General features: G+C 37.8%; 1 protein-coding gene across 7 annotated transcripts in view; it reads right to left on the bottom strand.

Annotated features, from left to right (window-relative positions):
* Positions 1–19,047, bottom strand: part of NEDD4 (NEDD4 E3 ubiquitin protein ligase) — a 167,963-nt gene that overhangs the window by 70,384 nt on the left and 78,532 nt on the right. The gene's annotated exons all lie outside the window — the stretch shown is intronic.

Genomic DNA, 19,047 nt, shown 5'->3' with positions numbered 1-19,047 from the left:
GGGGTTTTGCCACATTGGTTAGGCTGGTCTCGAACTCCTGGCCTCAAGTGATTCACCTGCCTTGGCCTCCCAAAATGCTGGGATTACAGGGTGAGGCACCATGCCTGTCCTCCATGCCATTTTAATAAAAATTTACCTGATGATACTAAATTGCTAATTTCCTCCTCTGTAATTCTACTTCACTTTGTATCTATTTTTAATATCTGTATTATAGTTCTCTTGCACTCCAACCAGATGGTAAATTCCTTGAGGTCAACAAATACTAGTGACTAGCTTCTAGAGTCAGGCTCCAGGTTAAGTTCAGGAGGGTATTTCTGGTATCATGGAGCCTCCAGTCATGCATGATTGACAAACATGCATATATAATTAAAATCTGTGTAAAAATTGCAAAGGAAAAGCATAAAATTCTATTCATGTATATAGAAATGTTAAGGAAAACTTTTATTCTTTGTTATAGCCCAATGTGCCTTGCCTTTATAGTTTTAACGTAATTTATCTATTTAAGACCTAAAGATAAATTCTAAATTATTAAACATGATAATTTATAAATATATTTGTATATATTTATGAATATACAATTTATAAAATATTAAATATGATTATTGATATGGCTTTTTTTTTTTTGAGATGGAGTCTCACTTTGTTGCCCAGGCTGGAGTGCAGTGGTGCAATTTTGGCTCACTGCAAGCTCCGCCTCCCGGGTTCACGCCATTCTCCTGCCTCAGCCTCCCGAGTAGCTGGGACTACAGGCACCCGCCACCATGCCCAGCTAATTTTTTTGTATTTTTGTAGAGATGGGGTTTCACTGTGTTAAACAGGATGGTCTCGATCTCCTGACCTCGTGATCTGCCCGCCTCGGCCTCCCAACGTGCTGGGATTACAGGCGTGAGCCGTGTGCCTGGCCGATATGGCATGTCTTAATGGAAAACTGTGCTGTGTCATCTTGGTCTTACTTAATCCTTCCTTTGTAAACATTAGCTATTTAGACCTGAGGAACTACTCTAGGATGTGGAGGGAATTTTCCAAGAAGGAAATAGGAATAGTTCTAGCATTACAAAACTAAATCAGGAGTTGTGACAGGAAATGCTGCAATATCAAAAGAAGATGGTATCAGATTTCCTTTGACTTTTCAGTCACTAGATTCTTAAAGTCCCACTTTGCCAATTTCAAAAGGGTCAGTATGTTCAACTTGGAGCAATAATCGTGAGGGTCAAATGACCTGCTCAACTCCCTGCAATCTGACTGCCTTCTTCAACCTGGCCTTAAATTTAGCTTTCTGCCAGCAGTTTGACAACCTGGTAAGGTTTGGGCTCCAGACTGGTTTATTAATTCCCTGCCCAGTTTATTAATTCCCTGCCCATGTGTCCTCCTGGCTTTGACTGTGGCTTATGTTCCTGCATCGTTTACTGGCTTTCCTGCCTCAGGGACTGAATTGTGTTTGCTTCAAGTTGTGGGAAGTTGTCTTCCTTACGAAGGGGGGTGATCCAAGCTTTCCCCTATACTTCTCCCCAGGCTTCCACATCCGGTTCCTGACCTTTCCTGCCCTCTAGTGGCCATGAGCCACACTCCCATCCTTGGCTGTGGAATCTGCACACGGTAAAGTTTGACAGATTAGAATGTTTTACGTGAATTTCTATTATTCAAATACCATGATATTATAACCCTGATCTTCCATTGACATTACCCCACAATTAAAACACACATCCATGAGAGGTGAAATCCACAACTCAAGTGGACTTAGATTCAGATAAAACTACCCCATTTAATAGTTTCAGTATAATCTACGAATGTTTACACAATGTTTCGAAAGGAAGGTTAAAAATAATTCCTAAGTTTTTCCATATAGTGGAAGGCTTACCAACACACTGCACATGGTTGGAAGTCACTATTTAGCTCATCATTTGGTTGTCAGATTTATTGCTCCAGATTCCGGTTTTAATCATTTTCAAAGGTAAATGAATCTAAAAGTTATAAACTACTGAACTTCATATTCAATTTTTTCTATGTATTAAGCAACACTAGCATTAGTGGGCCTGAAAACACTGTTAACAACTCAGGATTTATGAAGGTTTTCAGTCTATAGACTTTACTGAGATTATCCTCCTGCAAACTTCCTTAATTCATGGGCAAGCAGCCTTGATGCTTACAATAATTTCAACACTCTGATCCTTCTTTAATAATTTCAAAACATCTTATATATGTTCTTTGTCTTCTTTGCCTAGACTGCCCTATCAGAAGTTGGGATAATGTCTTCTAGTCTTTTGTATTTCACAAAAAAGAACTTTTTTTTCTTTTTCTTTTTTTTGAGACAAGGTCTTACTTTGTTGCCCAGGCTAAATACAGTGGCACAATCGTAGCTCAGTGCAACTCGAACTCCTGGGCTCAAGTGATTCTCCTGCTTCAGTCCCTGAGTAGCTGGGACTATAGGCAAGCGCCACCACACCTGGCTAATTAAAAAAAATTTTTTTAAATAGAGACAGGGGTCTCACTCTGTTGCCCAGGCTGGTCTTGAACTCCTGGGCTAAAGTGATCCTCCTATCTCAGTCTCCTAAGTGCTGGGCTTACAGGCGTGAGCCACTGTGCCTGGCCAAGAAAAGACCTTTAAAAGGCAAAATCTGCCTGTTAGATTTTTCGTAGTCTTTTTCCTATTCATTAACAAATAGTAGTAAGCACAAATGATGCACAGTGATCAGTGAAAACAGATTTCTTCTCAGTAAAATAAACACACTGCAAGAAGTATGTGTAAAGATTGTACATATGGCCAGAGAATATTTCTAAACAACAAACAAAATAATTATCAAATAATTCCCAAAGTAGTTTTTCTTCTTCTTTTTAATTCTCTCTCTTTTTCAAACCTTGGCACAAGACATTATGTAGTGGCAGAATAAAACGTTTTCTATAAAAAGTTTTACTTTTTGAAATGAATAGCCTTTTCTTAGTTTTAAAAAATGTATTTCAGAAGTAGAAACTGATTATTCTTACAATTTGATTACCTGGTTATCTGATCAAATGTAAGTTTAGCTGATCTATAAACAGGTTTTAAGATTTTTTCCAGGGTTGAAAACTCACATAATTTTTACTGAAGACTATAACATATCAATGAAAACAGGAAAAAAGGGGATGTGGGTTACTGTTGCTTAAGAAATAACTCAACGAACCCCTTTAAAACCAGTATTTTCTTGCTTAAACATTAGGGCAGGTACCAGTAGAGAAAAATAAAGTCATTGGGATGGGGCTCCACTCCTTCAGCCATAACCACCTAGTACAGCAGCTTTAGGCGTTTTCCTCAATACAGTGGATCATTGTGAAAGTACAGGGGTATCAATGTCTTGCAGCTTGAAACCTAACGTTCTAGGGGAACCCTGTCCAACAGAACTTTCTGTACTGATGGCAATGTTCTGTACTACTGCTGTCCAATGCAGGAGCCAGTGATCACATGTAGCTATGGAGCACAGGAAATGTGTCTAGTGCAAATGGGGTTCTGAATTTTAAATCCAATTCAATTTAAGCTAATTTAAATCTCAATAGCCACACGTGGCTACTGGCTACTAAACCGGACAGTGGTGCTGTAGGAAATTTTTTTTAGTAAAACAGTACTTTCTGGTTTTAAGATCTTAGTTTTAGTTCTTGCTATCTCTGAGATTCAGACATGTCCTCAAAGCTGAATGATGCCCCACACCACACTGTGTTCAGAATCATGACTCCACTTTTTTTTTTTTAAACTAGTTAGGCTCATTATACCTAAGAAAAGGTTGAGATAAGCTTTTTAAGGATGCTTCTGGACAAGAACTCATCGTAAGGAAAGGAGGAGGAACCAGGGCCCAGTGGGACACAGCAGGGCTCCAAAGTGACAACAGGTGTGCTGCATATGCCTGGAAATACTGCTCCACAGGACTGGATTTGTTCTAGAGTGCATGGGAGCCATGCCTGGGAATCCCAGAAATACTGAACAGCACTTTATAGCTGCTTGGGATCTTTCATGAGTAGAAGAGAAGAGCTAAGTCAGTGAAATTTGGGTTATAATTGTTCTTTTGTATCTACTGGTCCCTGCAGGCTGATGAAGCTTGGGAAACTTAGATTAAATGGAGTAAACAGATTTGATTAGCTTGCTCCAAATTATGGTGTCAGTATAATATACTTCAGCAGTTTTAACACCTGTTGCTAATATTTATAAATAACATGCCAGGGTCATACCCAAATTAACCTTAGAAGGTTAAAAAATATCCTAAGAGCCAAATACATAATTACTGTCAGTAAAGGGAGAGATAGCTGTAAGAGAGCTTTACAAAAGCCCTATCAGACTGACAAAATTGAGTTGCTTCTATGAATCATATAAAATTGAGCTTTTATGTATGTCTCCAAGAGTAACTATATAAATGTAAAATTATAATAGCTGAATTACTTTGCTTTTACCCTGTCAACAACTGCCAACTAAACATTTTAATATGAAGATAAATTGGCACACTAGGATATATTTCCCATTGCAAATGTATTAATAATATTTTGTTAAAAATATGAGGCAAAAACATTGATGACAGCTAGAAGATGAACTGATTCCTAAAGATCAAGAGTAAGATAAAAACCAAGTTATAATAGTGGTTTTTACAAAATAAGATGTTTAATGTTTTCACATATAATAAACTCATTTAAATAAAAATAATGCTATTAGTGAAAACTGGTATCTTAACTTTTTTAATTTTTAATTTTTGTGGGTACATGGTAGGTGTATGCATTTGTGGAGTACATGAGATGTTTTGATACAGCTATGAAATGCATAATAATCACATTATGGATGATGGGGTACCTATCCCCTCAAGCATTTATCCTTCGTGATATCTTAACTATTGAGAGCTCTGGGAATTCTTTAGTTTAAAAACTGAAGAGAAGAAAGTCCACAATTTTATGTTTTACGTTTATGAGATCATCTCCATAAGTCAAAATTTTCAATGGGGGATCAAAGAAACAAGAGTTCGCTTTAGAACTACCAATTATTGGAGATTCAATGTGGGGCTTGTGGCCCACATATAGGACTTTCTAGCTGCTAATTATTTACTCCTGTTAATTTGCTGTGTAATTTTTATTTTTGTCCTCCTTCAGTACATCCAGTGTTGACACTGTCCCTAAGAATACATCTAATCAAAATTAGTGAGTATAAGTAAAAAGAATTGTGGCTTAATTGTTAATAAGGCTTTAGAAATCCTGTATTCCTTTGAAAACAGACTTTGATCTTTGCTTTGGTTTCTTATGAAGAAGTGCTTCCCCAGATTCGTGGTCTGTGTATTTTTACTTGACTTTTTAATGTGTTATTTTCATGCATTTCCCATTACTTAACTGTTCATCTGGATTCATAATTACCTATATGATTCCGTTTGTACACATAAAAAACAATTATTATGTGTTACATATCATGGCACTTCACAGTTTACAGTGCCTTCAGATACTCTCACAACAACATAAGGTAGATAATGAGAGCTACTCTTTATCGAGCATCAAGTATTTGCCAAACATATAACATTTCCAGTACTTGAAACACTGCTGCAATGTTTCACAAATTTTATATTATATAAATATAAAAATCAGGATTTGGAAAAGCTATAATAGGAACTAATAGAGTTACTTCAACATAGAGTACGTTTTCACCTCTGCCCAGGAGTGAGTAAGGTAGCTATCCCAGATGTTTGAACCCTAAATACAGTGCGGCAATTAAGGCTGAGATAAGATGTGGTTAGATGATAAATTCCAAATCTGAACTCGAATCTCTTGGTTTTAGGTTCCAAAGGAAGGCCTCAATTATATTGGTAACCCATGTATTATCAAAAGTTATCTGATTAAAGAAAGAGAAAACCCTATAGTAAATAACTGACATGCTCCATCCCAAAGAGATGTGAATATCAGAAAATAGATGAATTAGATAGACACAAGTCAAAGGAGATGTATCCATCTTGAATTCTGTCAATACTAAAATGACATAGTGACTTAGAGATTTATCCAGCAAAACAGTTTAGAATTAATGTTACTTTTACCATTAATTTTGTCACGACTGCATGGTGGCTTTATATATGTAAAAGGCTCCTAACCATCACAGATGCATTTCAATGTGTTTATGCGTAGAATATGTATTTTTTTAAAAATATTCTAGAAAAAAGAAGAAGCGAGGAGGAGATGGATGATATAATCAACAAAATGTTGATATATTTTAGAACTGGATGAGGCATACATAGGGGTTCACTGCAATATTCTTTCTACTTTTGTGTATGTTTGAAATTTTCCCTAACAAAAAGTTTTAAAATATTTGGGAAAAAACTAGCTTATAATAATGTAGGTAGTTTATAACATTTATTAAATAAAAAGAACTTAAGGATGAAATTCATAAACAATGTTATAGGAGGCAGAAAACAAAGCATGTGTTAATCAATAAAAGTAATCAGAAAAAAAAACAAAGTAATTATAAATCACAAGTTGGAAGACAAGGAAGGAAATATTTGAGAGAAATTAGGTCAGCATGGTGGTGGGTGCCTGTAATCCCAGCTAGTCAGGAGGCTGAGGCAGGAGAATCACTTGAACCAGGGAGGTGGAGGTTGCAGTGAGCCGAGATTGTGCCATTGCATTCCAGCCTGGATGATAGAGCGAGACTCCATCTCAAATTAAAAAAGAAATATTTGCGAGAGAAACTGGTTCTCTGGTAATGTTTTTTTTTTTTTTTTTTTTATTATACTTTAGGGTTTTAGGGTACATGTGCACAATGTGCAGGTTTGTTACATATGTATCCATGTGCCATGTTGATTTCCTGCACCCATTAACTCGTCATTTAGCATTAGGTGTATCTCCTAATGCTCTCCCTCCCCCCTCCCCCCACCCCACAACAGTCCCCGGAGCGTGATGTTCCCCTTCCTGTGTCCATGAGTCCTCCTTGTTCAATTCCCACCTATGAGTGAGAACATGCGGTGTTTGGTTTTTTGTCCTTGCGATAGTTTACTGAGAATGATGTTTTCCAGTTTCATCCATGTCCCTACAAAGGACACGAACTCATCATTTTTTATGGCTGCATAGTATTCCATGGTGTATATGTGCCACATTTTCTTAATCCAGTCTATCGTTGTTGGACATTTGGGTTGGTTCCAACTCTTTGCTATTGTGAATAGTGCCGCAATAAACATACGTGTGCATGTGTCTTTATAGCAGCATGATTTATAGTCCTTTGGGTATATACCCAGTAATGGGATGGCTGGGTCAAATGGTATTTCTAGTTCTAGATCCCTGAGGAATCGCCACACTGACTTCCACAATGGTTGAACTAGTTTACAGTCCCACCAACAGTGTAAAAGTGTTCCTATTTCTCCACATCCTCTCCAGCACCTGTTGTTTCCTGATTTTTTAATGATGGCCATTCTAACTGGTGTGAGATGGTATCTCACTGTGGTTTTGATTTGCATTTCTCTGATGGCCAGTGATCAGGAGCATTTCTTCATGTGTTTTTTGGCTGCATAAATGTCTTCTTTTGAGAAGTGTCTGTTCATGTCCTCTGCCCACTTTTTGATGGGGTTGTTTGTTTTTTTCTTGTAAATTTGTTTGAGTTCATTGTAGATTCTGGATATTAGCCCTTTGTCAGATGAGTAGGTTGCAAAAATTTTCTCCCATTGTGTAGGTTGCCTGTTCACTGTGATGATAGTTTCTTTTGCTGTGCAGAAGCTCTTTAGTTTAATGAGATCCCATTTGTCGATTTTGGCTTTTGTTGCCATTGCTTTTGGTGTTTTAGACATGAAGTCCTTGCCCACGCCTATGTCCTGAATGGTATTGCCTAGGTTTTCTTGTAGGATTTTAATGGTTTTAGGTCTAACATATAAGTCTTTAATCCATCTTGAATTAATTTTTGTATAAGGTGTAAGGAAGGGATCCAGTTTCAGCTTTCTACATATGGCTAGCCAGTTTTCCCAGCACCATTTATTAAATAGGGAAGCCTTTCCCCATTTCTTGTTTTTGTCAGGTTTGTCAAAGATCAGATAGTTGTAGCTATGCGGCATCATTTCTGAGGGCTCTGTTCTGTTCCATTGATCTATGTCTCTGTTGTGGTATCTCTGGTAATGTTTAATAGTAATCCCTAAACTTTTTTTTCACTCAACAATGGCCATAAGAAAGCACTTGATCTGGACTATACATTCTTCAGAGTGTAAACGTTATTCATCAGATTGCAGTCAGCCCAAATGGAATTTTTCCTTTAGACAACTCTTTTTTTTCCTTTCTGATGCTATTTTTACCAAAGTAATCTTTTCCAAGCAGCTTTATCCTGTAGGATTCTCCCAGTGCCTGATGAGAATCCTTTTGGCTAGTGGTAGTAGAAAGGTGCTTTAAAATACATAATGGAGTTGAGTTTTGGTTGAAGTATGACATTTACTAGATTTGTGATTTTCAGCAAGTCATTTAAAAATTTCTGGGCCTTTCTACTTATTTCTAATATGGAGATATAATCACTATCTCAGGCAGTTTCCTAAAATGTGGCACATGAAGTATGCTGTTTTAAACTTTTACAAATATAAAGCTAAGGGTTTAAAAAAGAATTTACTGGGGCCGGGCGAGGTGGCTCACGCCTGTAATCCCAGCACTTTGGGAGGCCGAGGGGGGCAGATCACGAGGTCAGGAGATCGAGACCATCGAGGTCAGGAGATCGAGACCATCCTAACTAACACGGTGAAACCTCGGCTCTACTAAAAATACAAAAAATTAGCCGGGCGTGGTGGCAGGTGCCTGTAGCCCCAGCTACTCGGGAGGCTGAGGCAGGAGAATGGCGTGAACCTGGGAGGCAGAGGTTGCAATGAGCCAAGATCGTGCCACTGCACTCCACCCTGGGCGACAGAGTGAGACTCTATCTCAAAAAAAAACAAAAAACAAACAAAAAAAACCATATATATATATATATATATATATATATATATATATATATATGCTGGGCACGGTGGCTCATGCCTGTGAATCCCAGCACTTTGGGAAGGCGAGGTGGGAGGATCACCTGAGGTCGGGAGTTTGAGACCAGCCTGGCCAACATGGTGAAACCCCATCTCTACTAAAAATACAAAAAAAATTAGTCAGGTGTGGTGGCGGGCACCAGTAATCCCATCTACTTCGGAGGCTGGGGCAGGAGAATCGTTTGAACTTGGGAGGCAGAGGTTGCAGAGAGCCGAGATTGCACCACTGCACGCCAGTGACAAGAGCAAGACTGCATCTCAAAAGAAAAGAATATATCAAGGTTTTCTCCAAGCTAAAAATCACACTTGAGGCTTCAAGTCCTAGTGACAGTGAACATCCAATATTAAACTCTACTAGAAGGCTGTTATGGTCTCTTCCTCCTTGTTCTATTTCCATACACCTTTTATTTTATTTTATTTTATTTTATTTTATTTTATTTTATTTTATTTTTTTGAGACAGAGTCTCACTCTATCACCCAGACTGGAGTGCAGTGGCTCGATCTCAGCTCACTGCAACCTCTGCCTCCCAGGTTAAAGAGATTGTCCTGTCATAGCCTCCTGAGTAGCTGGGATTACAGGCGTGCACCACCACGCCTGGCTAATTTTTCTGTTTTCAGTAGAGACGAGGTTTTACCATGTTGGCCAAGCCTGTCTCAAAGTCCTGACCTCAAGTGATCTGCCCACATCAGGCTCCCAAAGTGCTGGGATTACAGGTGTGAGCCACCACACCCGGTGTATTTCCATACACATTTTAAACAGGTTGATCCTCTTCTTCTGAGTGACAGGTATGCATATTTGCACTTCAATGTATTACCAAGAATGCAAAAAGTTGAGAAATACGTTAAGGAAACCACATTTTCTACTACAGAGTGTTTACTTCAGTCTTTCTAGGAGTGTATATGCTTCTAGAATATATACAAGGTATGTCAGACCAGAGGTATGAAAATGAGGCATTTCGGCCAGACATGGTGGCTAATGCCTGTAATCTCAGCACTTTGGGAGGCCGATGTGGGTGGATCACCTGAGGTTGGGAGTTCGAGACCAGCCTGACCAACATGGAGAAGCCCTGTCTCTACTAAAAATACAAAATTAGCCGGGCGTGGTGGCACATGCCTGTAATCCCAGCTACTCGGGAGGCTGAGGAAGGAGAATTGCTTGAACCCAGGAGGCAGAGGCTGCAGTGAGCCACGATCGTGCCATTGCACTCCAGCCTGGGCAACAAGAGCGAAATTCCATCTCAAAAAAAAAAAAAGAAAAGAAAAGAAAAGAAAATCAGGCATTTCATTTACTGCAAATGAATTAAATTATCATCAGCATGTTATGAATTCTGTAAGTAAGTATCACTTTCAAGATATATTTTACCTGGAATTCACTCAGTTGCAGAACTTATATAAAGGAATCACCTTCACTCCTGATTTGTCACTAACCATGGCTGTAAAACATAACTGGGCAATCATTAGAAGTTCTTCTCTGGAGCAACAAATTGACCTCAGAGAGAAGACACTAACAATTGGGGAGTTTCCCAACAGTGAAACTTACCAGTTGAAAAGCCCAACATAATTATAGAACCTCCAGGCAACTTCATAGTGACTTACTCTCAAATATCAACACCAGATATCTGGAGGAAAATGTCCAGCATTAAAGAGAAATAACAACAGCAAAGGGACCAAGGGGAACCAGAGACAACATAGGACCTGAAACAAAACTTAAGAAAGAAAATAGATCAAACCCGAAGTAAAATATTCTCAGAGAAATAAGAGATTGTATTCATAAAAACAAGTAGGACGTTAGGACTAGGAAATCATCAGAAACAAGAAAGAACTTTATAAATTAAAAATAAAATTTTATATCCTTTGCCCACTTCTTGATGGGGTTGTTTTTTTCTTGTAAATTTGTTTGAGTTCTTTATAGATTCTGGATATTAGCTCTTTGTCAGATACGTAGATGGCAAAAATTTTCTCCCATTCTGTAGGCTGCCTATTCACTCTGATGGTAGCTTCTTTTGCTGTGCAGAAGCTCTTTAGTTTAATTAGATCCCATTTGTCAATTTTGGCTTTTGTTGCCATTGCTTTTGGTGTTTTAGACATGAAGTCCTTGCCCATGCCATCAACAAGTGGGCGAAGGATATGAACAGACACTTCTCAAAAGAAGACATTTATGCAGCCAGCAGACACACGAAAAAATGCTCATCATCACTGGCCATCAGAAAAATGCAAATCAAAACCACAATGAGATACCATCTCACACCAGTTAGAATGGCGATCATTAAAAAGTCAGGAAAACAACAGGTGCTGGAGAGGATGTGGAGAAATAGGAACACTTTCACACTATTGGTGGGACTGTAAACTAGTTCAACCATTGTGGAAGACAGTGTGGCGATTCCTCAAGGATCTTGAACTAGAAATACCATTTGACCCAGCCATCCCATTACTGGGTATATACCCAAAGGATTATAAATCATGCTGCTATAAAGACACATGTACATGTATGTTTATTGCAACACTATTCACAATAGCAAAGACGTGGAACCAACCCAAATGTCCATCAGTTATAGACTGGATTAAGAAAATGTGGCACATATACACCATAGAATACTATGCAGCCATAAAAAAGGATGAGTTCATGTCCTTTGTAGGGACATGGATGAACCTGGAAACCATCATTCTCAGCAAACTATCGCAGGGACAAAAAACCAAACACCGCATGTTATCACTCATAGGTGGGAATTGAACAATGAGAACACTTGGACACAGGAAGGGGAACATCACACACTGGGGCCTGTTGTGGGGTGGGGGGAGGGGGGAGGGACAGCATTAGGTGATATACCTAATGTAAATGATGAGTTAATGGTTGCAGCACACCAACATGGCACATGTATACATATGTAACAAATCTGCACATTGTGCACATGTACCCTAGAACTTGAAGTATAATTTAAAAAAATAAATAAATAAAAAATAAAATTTTAGGCTGGGCGCAGTGGCTCACGCCCGTAATCCCAATACTTTGGGAGGCTGAGGCAGGTGGATCACTTGAGGTCAGGGGTTCAAGACCAGCCTGGCCAACATGGTGAAACCCCATCTCTACTAAAAATACAAAAATTAGCCAGACAGGTGGCACATACCTGTAATCCCAGCTGCTCGGGAGGCCAAGGCACCAGAATTGCTTCAACCTGGGAGGCGGAGGTTGCAGTGAGCCAAGATTACGGCACTGCACTCCAGCCTGGGCGACACAGCCAGACTGTCTCAAAAAAAAAAAAAAAAGAATAAAAAATAAACAAAATTTTAAAATTAAAGAAAGGGGGAAACTTGGAAGAAATCTTCCAAGAAGTAGATTAAGGAGGCAAAGAAACAGAAAATAGGAGAGAAAAGAAAATTTTAAGGTCAATCCAGGAAGTGCAAACTTTGGCTAACAAGAATTCTAGGAAGAGAAAACATGGAGAAAAAGACAGAAAATCTTCAAAGAAATAATATCTGACTTTTAAAATGGGCACATGTGTTACCTTGATAAAAGTAATTAAATCATACGGGCAACCATATATCTCAATGTTTAGGTGTTTACCTGCATGCAGTAGGTATATAGACATTATTATATATTATACTATATTGTTCTCTGGTTGTTTTCTATGGATTATGCTGTTTTCTCATTTCAGTTATAACCTCTTCAAATCCAGGAAGAACATTTGCCACTTATGGCAGGCACATATTCTATTTCTGATAAATACTTGTTAAACTCATTTGCTTTGAAGACGACTTGAGTTTCTAGTAAGCTCTGTGACTGTTTAAGAGGGTTCAGTCTTTCAGCCTTGTTAAAAAAGCAAAGGTCATTCTTAGCTGAAACAGTTACTTTAAACTCCAGGAACTAGTCTGAGAATCCCAGCTCTTACATAAAGTCTAGAGGGAAGTCATTTTATAAAACAATGATAAACTGAAAGAAAGCTAGTCAAATGGCCTTTGTCTGAATACCCTTAAAGATCTTTGTCCATTCAATCTTCTTTTCAGAAAACTTGATCTGAGCCTCTATCCAGACACCCAGTTATACGGTACCAGTTAGTGGAATATGTAGGCTATGAATCAGACTCCGCTGTGGAAACTAATCCTTGAGTCACGATCATAATATTCCATTGGCATTCACCCCAGGGACAAGGTATTCATTTAAGAGTGCCACTCTTCCATGCAAAGGATGAAGCATCACGTAGCTCCCACTCATCATCACAGTCCTCACTCAAATATCCTAGTTTGGTTATCTGTTTCTGCAAGGCTGTGTGTAGTCATCCTCACCTATCAGGATTCTGCAGTCATCTCTACCCCATTCCAAAGGGTCCCTGGCTTTATTCATTAATTTAATAAATATCTATTGTCTATTTTGAGCTAGTCGTTGTTCTCTATACTAGGGAACTGTATTCTAGCAAATCTGAGCCCAGAAAAGATTTGCTTAATCCATTCTCCAGCATACTTCTCTAATCAATTCTAGTGAATTTACATTTTGCCTACCTATTGCCATATCTCCATCTTTAACTTTTTTTCTGCTGCATGTACACTTACTATCTGAAGTATTATTGATATGTTTTTAATGAATTACTTATGATAATGGCCACAATAATGGCATTGCAGGAACTCAATGGATACTTCGACTTTGAACTGTATTACTGTTCTCATCAAAGAATGGCCTTAAGACTTATTTCTCAAAGTGTGTCTGGGGAATTACCAGCATTGGTACAATTTGTTATAAATACAGAAATCTCAGGCCCCCACTCTGAGACCTACTGAACCAGAACCAGAATCTGCATTTTAATGAGCGCCATGTTATTTACATGCACATGAGAATTTAAAAATCACTGGCCCAGCTGACATCTTAATAAGCCATTCTCTAATTCCTTAATAAAGCATTAGAGGGTAGCCTGTGAGTGGGACACAGCAGTGCACCTGTAGTCCCAGCTATACAGGAAGCTGAGGCAAGAGGATTGCTTTAGCCCAGGAGTTCAAATCCAGCTTCTGTAACATAATGAGACCTCATCATAAAAAAAAAAATTGAGAGAAAAAGTAAATAAAAGGAAGCAATCCTGGATATTATTATTTTAGGTATATCTGTACTTAACTTCAGGTATAACTATACTTAACTAAGTTTAGTTATAACTGAATTTAAAGACATTGTCTACTATATCATCAATATCTTGCTTGGGTAATGTATTTTTCTACTAAGGTAATCACAATGTTTCCTAGTGTTATGGTTTTATAATACCTCGAAGTCAAGAGAAGGCCTATGCTCTTTCTCCCCCAACAGACATCCTCGAGCCTAACTAGAAATGCCATGAATTTACTTACTTGTTCAAGGTGTTCTTTGTTGTGACTCACCCATGAATCGAGCTACAAGGTACACATACACACTAGCTGGTTGCTCGTCTAAGCCCTCAGGTCTGCTGCTCTTGTTCTATCCCAACAGTTCGCTTCAATCTTAGTGTGGGTAAAATTGCTTTTCAACAATTGCTCCCATGTTGAGTCCTTCCCAAAACATCTCATTGAACTGGGACAGATCTGCTCATCTCTTGTTTTGAAATTATTACATCTCTAAGTATCTGTCTTCATCTGACCATAGTCTTCTGATTTTACACAAGGAACAGAGGATACTGAACCAGATGTGTGAGCAATACTTTGGATTATTTCCAGGGTATGGTGACAAGACAACTGGTTCCCTTTCTCAGCACTCATTTGCTCCTTCTGCTAACCACCTTCCTGACCTCAACACATCTCCTGGCCTCACCCAGAGACTCTGCCAAGCCCCTTCAGACTACAAAGCCTCTTGTCCTGGTTTCTCCTGGTCTGTCTTGTTTCCCTGTCACCTGTGATGTAAAGGGAGAGTGGATACAAACGGGTGAGGCCTCACAACAGCTAGCACATGGTAGGCTCCATAGCCTGGAAGAAGCCAGCAACAGACAGAACTGCCTATTCTCCAAGTAGTTTCTGGGAATAGGCCTCAAAACCTTGACTTGTTTTCTACATGGAAGCTCTGTTTTGTTTTGTCTTATTTTTGGTGGTAGAGAGGGGACTGAGAAAGTTAGACTAATGCTGTCCAAAATTAGGTATGAATATTCATAAGCGATTTCAAGTTTTCACTTGTAATTTTCTGTTTCCTTCATTTGATATTGCTGAATTTCCATTTCAGTTTTCACTGGTCATACTTGCTTATTCTATAGTTCCAAGGGGAAAGAAGACTGTAAACTTTATTTTTTTCTCCAGGAAAAAGAGACTGTACTCTCCCTGTAGAGAGGGATTTAGTCTTACACATCTTATATCCACTTCACATATGCCTTCTGTATAACAATCACTACATATATACCTTGCCTATGCTATCTCATGCTTATTTTATGACACCGAGCAAGCAACCTACGCTGGCTGTTTCTGCTTCCTTACCTGTTTGGTTCTTTCTTCAATCTGGCTTTTAACCCTGCATTCTCCTGAGCCCATTCTTACTAACGGACCTCCTAACTGCCACATCCAGTGGATACTTATGTTCTCTGTGGTACTGTTTGCTTTCCTCCTTCCCTCGCCTTTCACCCATGCCTGCACGCCTCCACGCCTCCATGTCGATGCCTCCATGCTCTCAGCCTCTGTGTGGTTCCTCCTTAGTCTCTTCTTTATCCCCTCTTCTACCACCTCACCAAAGTTGGTGGTCCCCACGATTATAATTTATCTTCCCTTCCCATCTCACTGTATACCTTCCCTAACATGTTCATCCTTATCTGAGGCTTTGACTATACTCCTGACTCCCAATCTATATTTCCAAGTCTCACTTCTCTCCTGATCCTTGGTCCTGTATGTCCAACTGCCCTACTTGAATGCAGCACTACCAGGGCAGCCTCTGATGCACATAAACTTAATACATGATTTCTTCTTCACCCTCCCAATCTGGCCCCTCTCCTGAATTCTCCATCTTAGTTCATAACATCACTGTTAACCCAGTCATCCAAGTTAGGAAAACTTTAATTCATTTATAATCCATGAAACCATGAAAAATTATCTTCTAAAAACCTCAAATAAAGACCTCCACTGCCCAACTACCGACTATCAGCAGAAGACCACCTTCTTTGTCTTCAGCATGAAGCACCAGGCCTAATCGGACTCCGACCCACTTTTGGCAGATCACCTCTTCCCACATCCCCAGGCTACCCTATGCTTGAGCCCTACTGGACTATTTACAGTGTGATATTCTTTCACATCTCTAGCCTTGCATATGCTGCTGCTGCCACCTACAGCAGTGACTCTCAACAGGGGACAATTTTGCCCCTAGGGGACATCTGGCAATGTCTGGGGACTGGGAGAAAGGGGTGTTACTAGCATTTAGTGGGTGGAGGCCAGGGATGCTGTTAAATATCCTACAGTTCACAGGATAACCTCCACTACAAAAGTGTCCAGCCCAATATAATAATGCTGAGATGGGGAATCCCTGCCCTAGAATCTCTTTGATTTCTCTGCCTGATGAACTCCAGTTTACCTATCAAGACTCAGTTCAAATGTCACCTCCTCTGCGAAACTTCCCTCTACCAACCAGGTCCTCTCTCCAGATAAATAATGTCACATCTTTCTACTTTTTCACACACACCTCTATTTAGCACACCACGTATTAGACTGAAAATTTTTATGTTTACCAGCATGTCCCTATTACTAGAATGGGAGCTCCCCTAAATAGAGACTGTATTTTACTCATCTTTTATTCTCAGTGCTTGGGACAGTGCCTGGCACTCAAATGTGTACTGGATGAATTAAACAAGACACATCTACAGAGAATACAAAACATTTTCAAGCAAACAATTCAGCACTCTGAACCTGTCTGAAATTAATGATTCCTCAGTTCTAAGAAATATAGATGTACAAATATACATTTTTCACCAACTTTCTAAAACTAGTCATTAACATTGTGGATCACATTTTAGAATACTTATAAATTACATTGGTTTATATAAGTGCTGCTCAAAATAAATTTAACCAAATCTCTCTAAATATTCTGCTAAATTTAGTAAAATAGGGACTGGAAAATAATGGAACATTAAAGTAAGTATATATTTAAAACATCTATTTTAGGAAGAACAATTAAATAAGAAAATATTGAAATGTATAATCTTGAGATTAGTGTTAAAGGCTTTGAAATAATTAATACATAAGTTTATTACAGTTCTACTATACTAGGCTTAAGGAATTTACCTATTTAGGATTAAGTTTCATATAATGAACAAAAACTTTTATAACAAAAAGAAAAATGTAAAAAATAATTCTAATAAAAATATGAATATAAGCAAACAATGGAAGACATTCAAGCTTGGGCAAAATGCTAATGCACATTAAATAATAGGGTACTGAAATCTCTGAGCATCCTAACAACATAACATAGGAGATTTAGAAAACAACAGATGGGGGAAATAAAATAACAGTAGAGAAAACTAACTACTATACAGATTTAGGAATCTGAATAGCAATCATTGTTATCACTGTATACGTAGTACCTTAGCTCCTTAACCTGCTTCTTGATTGAACTGACAAAATATTACACATACTGTTAAAATATCAAGTATTTATTTTCAGATCAAAAGTCATTAAATAGCCTTTACAAAAGCAATACTGTATTTCAAAAGGCATATATAATAAACACATGCCAGTCACTGTTATGTTGTTTGCTATGCCTGAAATAAACATTATTATGCAGACAGACTACAAAGTCTCATCTTCACTCTAAGTTGTAAACACAGAACACAGACGTCCCAGATACAGGTAAAAGTTCTCACTAGATTAAAAAAATCAGTCATTAATGAGCTGTTGATTATAGAAAGCTAGAAACTCAATTTTATACTGCTAGAGACTGGTAGCTAAACATATAAGAAAAGAATTTGTAGACTCTCAGTGCTTTAGAAACCAGGGTCTCTGACCAAAGCAGTGATTTAATTTCACGGCTGCTCAGTACAGATAGCTGACATTACTAAATGCTACTCTAATATCAACTTGTTAAATGTGAATCCAGACTCAGCATATCAGAATACTAACCCAGACTAACCGGAGTCATGGGAAATATTTTGGGAGCTGTTTATTTATAAATGAGTTACAATATACCACTCTAATTAGATTAATATACAATTATTGATAAACAGGATTATTTCTAAAACCCATTATTGTTGCCACTGCTATATTTAGAAAAAACAACATTAGAATCTTCTCCATAAAACAAGCCTTTGATTTATCAATTAAATCTATTTAGATATAGCATAAATTAAATTTAACTGTCACTATATGGTTTACAATGCTTTTATAAAGAGAAGTCTAATAAACATTAAAAGGGGGGACAATTTAAATCTCCAGCAAACTGCACACTTCTGAATTATTTTATAATCCAATAATCTATCAAAAGATAGAATCTGCACAAAGTTATACATTTGATTGTCACAAAAAATATTTAAGTTAGCTTACCTAAGCATAAATAAAACCAGTAATAATGGATATTTTTAACAATGCAAAAGGCATTTGATGCACATTTCATTAAAAAAACACATTTAAAATACTCTTCTCAAAAGCATCCACAACAAACTATAATTATTACCACAAAATAAACTATTTTAAGGTGTTTCTACAAATATTTCTACATGAATTATTCCTTTCAGATTATTTCATTAAGTGTAAAATAAATTTATAAGTAACATTAATTCAATTAGCATACTATTAATGTTTCTTCTCAGTGCCACCTCATTTCTTTCTTTTAGGAAGAAAAACAGTTGACTAGAATATAATCTCCCAAAATCTGGTTTTAGAAAAGTTTCCTAAACGGAATTTACAATTCTAAAATATAGATCAGAATTTGAAATCTGATCTTTTTTTATCCTTAGTAAAGTAGTGGCTTATATTAACATCTGGGCATTGGTAACAATTATTATATTTACCAGATTTCAGAAGAGAGAAAATAAACTAGCAATTACTATTTTATTCACCTAAAGCTACTTATCCAGAAGTTTTTTTTAAAAAACAATCTTTAATAAACATATTGGATGTTGCAAAAACACAGATAAACAGATAAGGTTTTTCCCCCCAAAACTATGATGTACTGTCA

Source organism: Symphalangus syndactylus, chromosome 5 (genome assembly GCF_028878055.3).
Source record: "Symphalangus syndactylus isolate Jambi chromosome 5, NHGRI_mSymSyn1-v2.1_pri, whole genome shotgun sequence".
Classification (NCBI taxonomy): domain Eukaryota; kingdom Metazoa; phylum Chordata; class Mammalia; order Primates; family Hylobatidae; genus Symphalangus; species Symphalangus syndactylus.
This window is presented reverse-complemented; position numbering and strand designations above follow the sequence as displayed.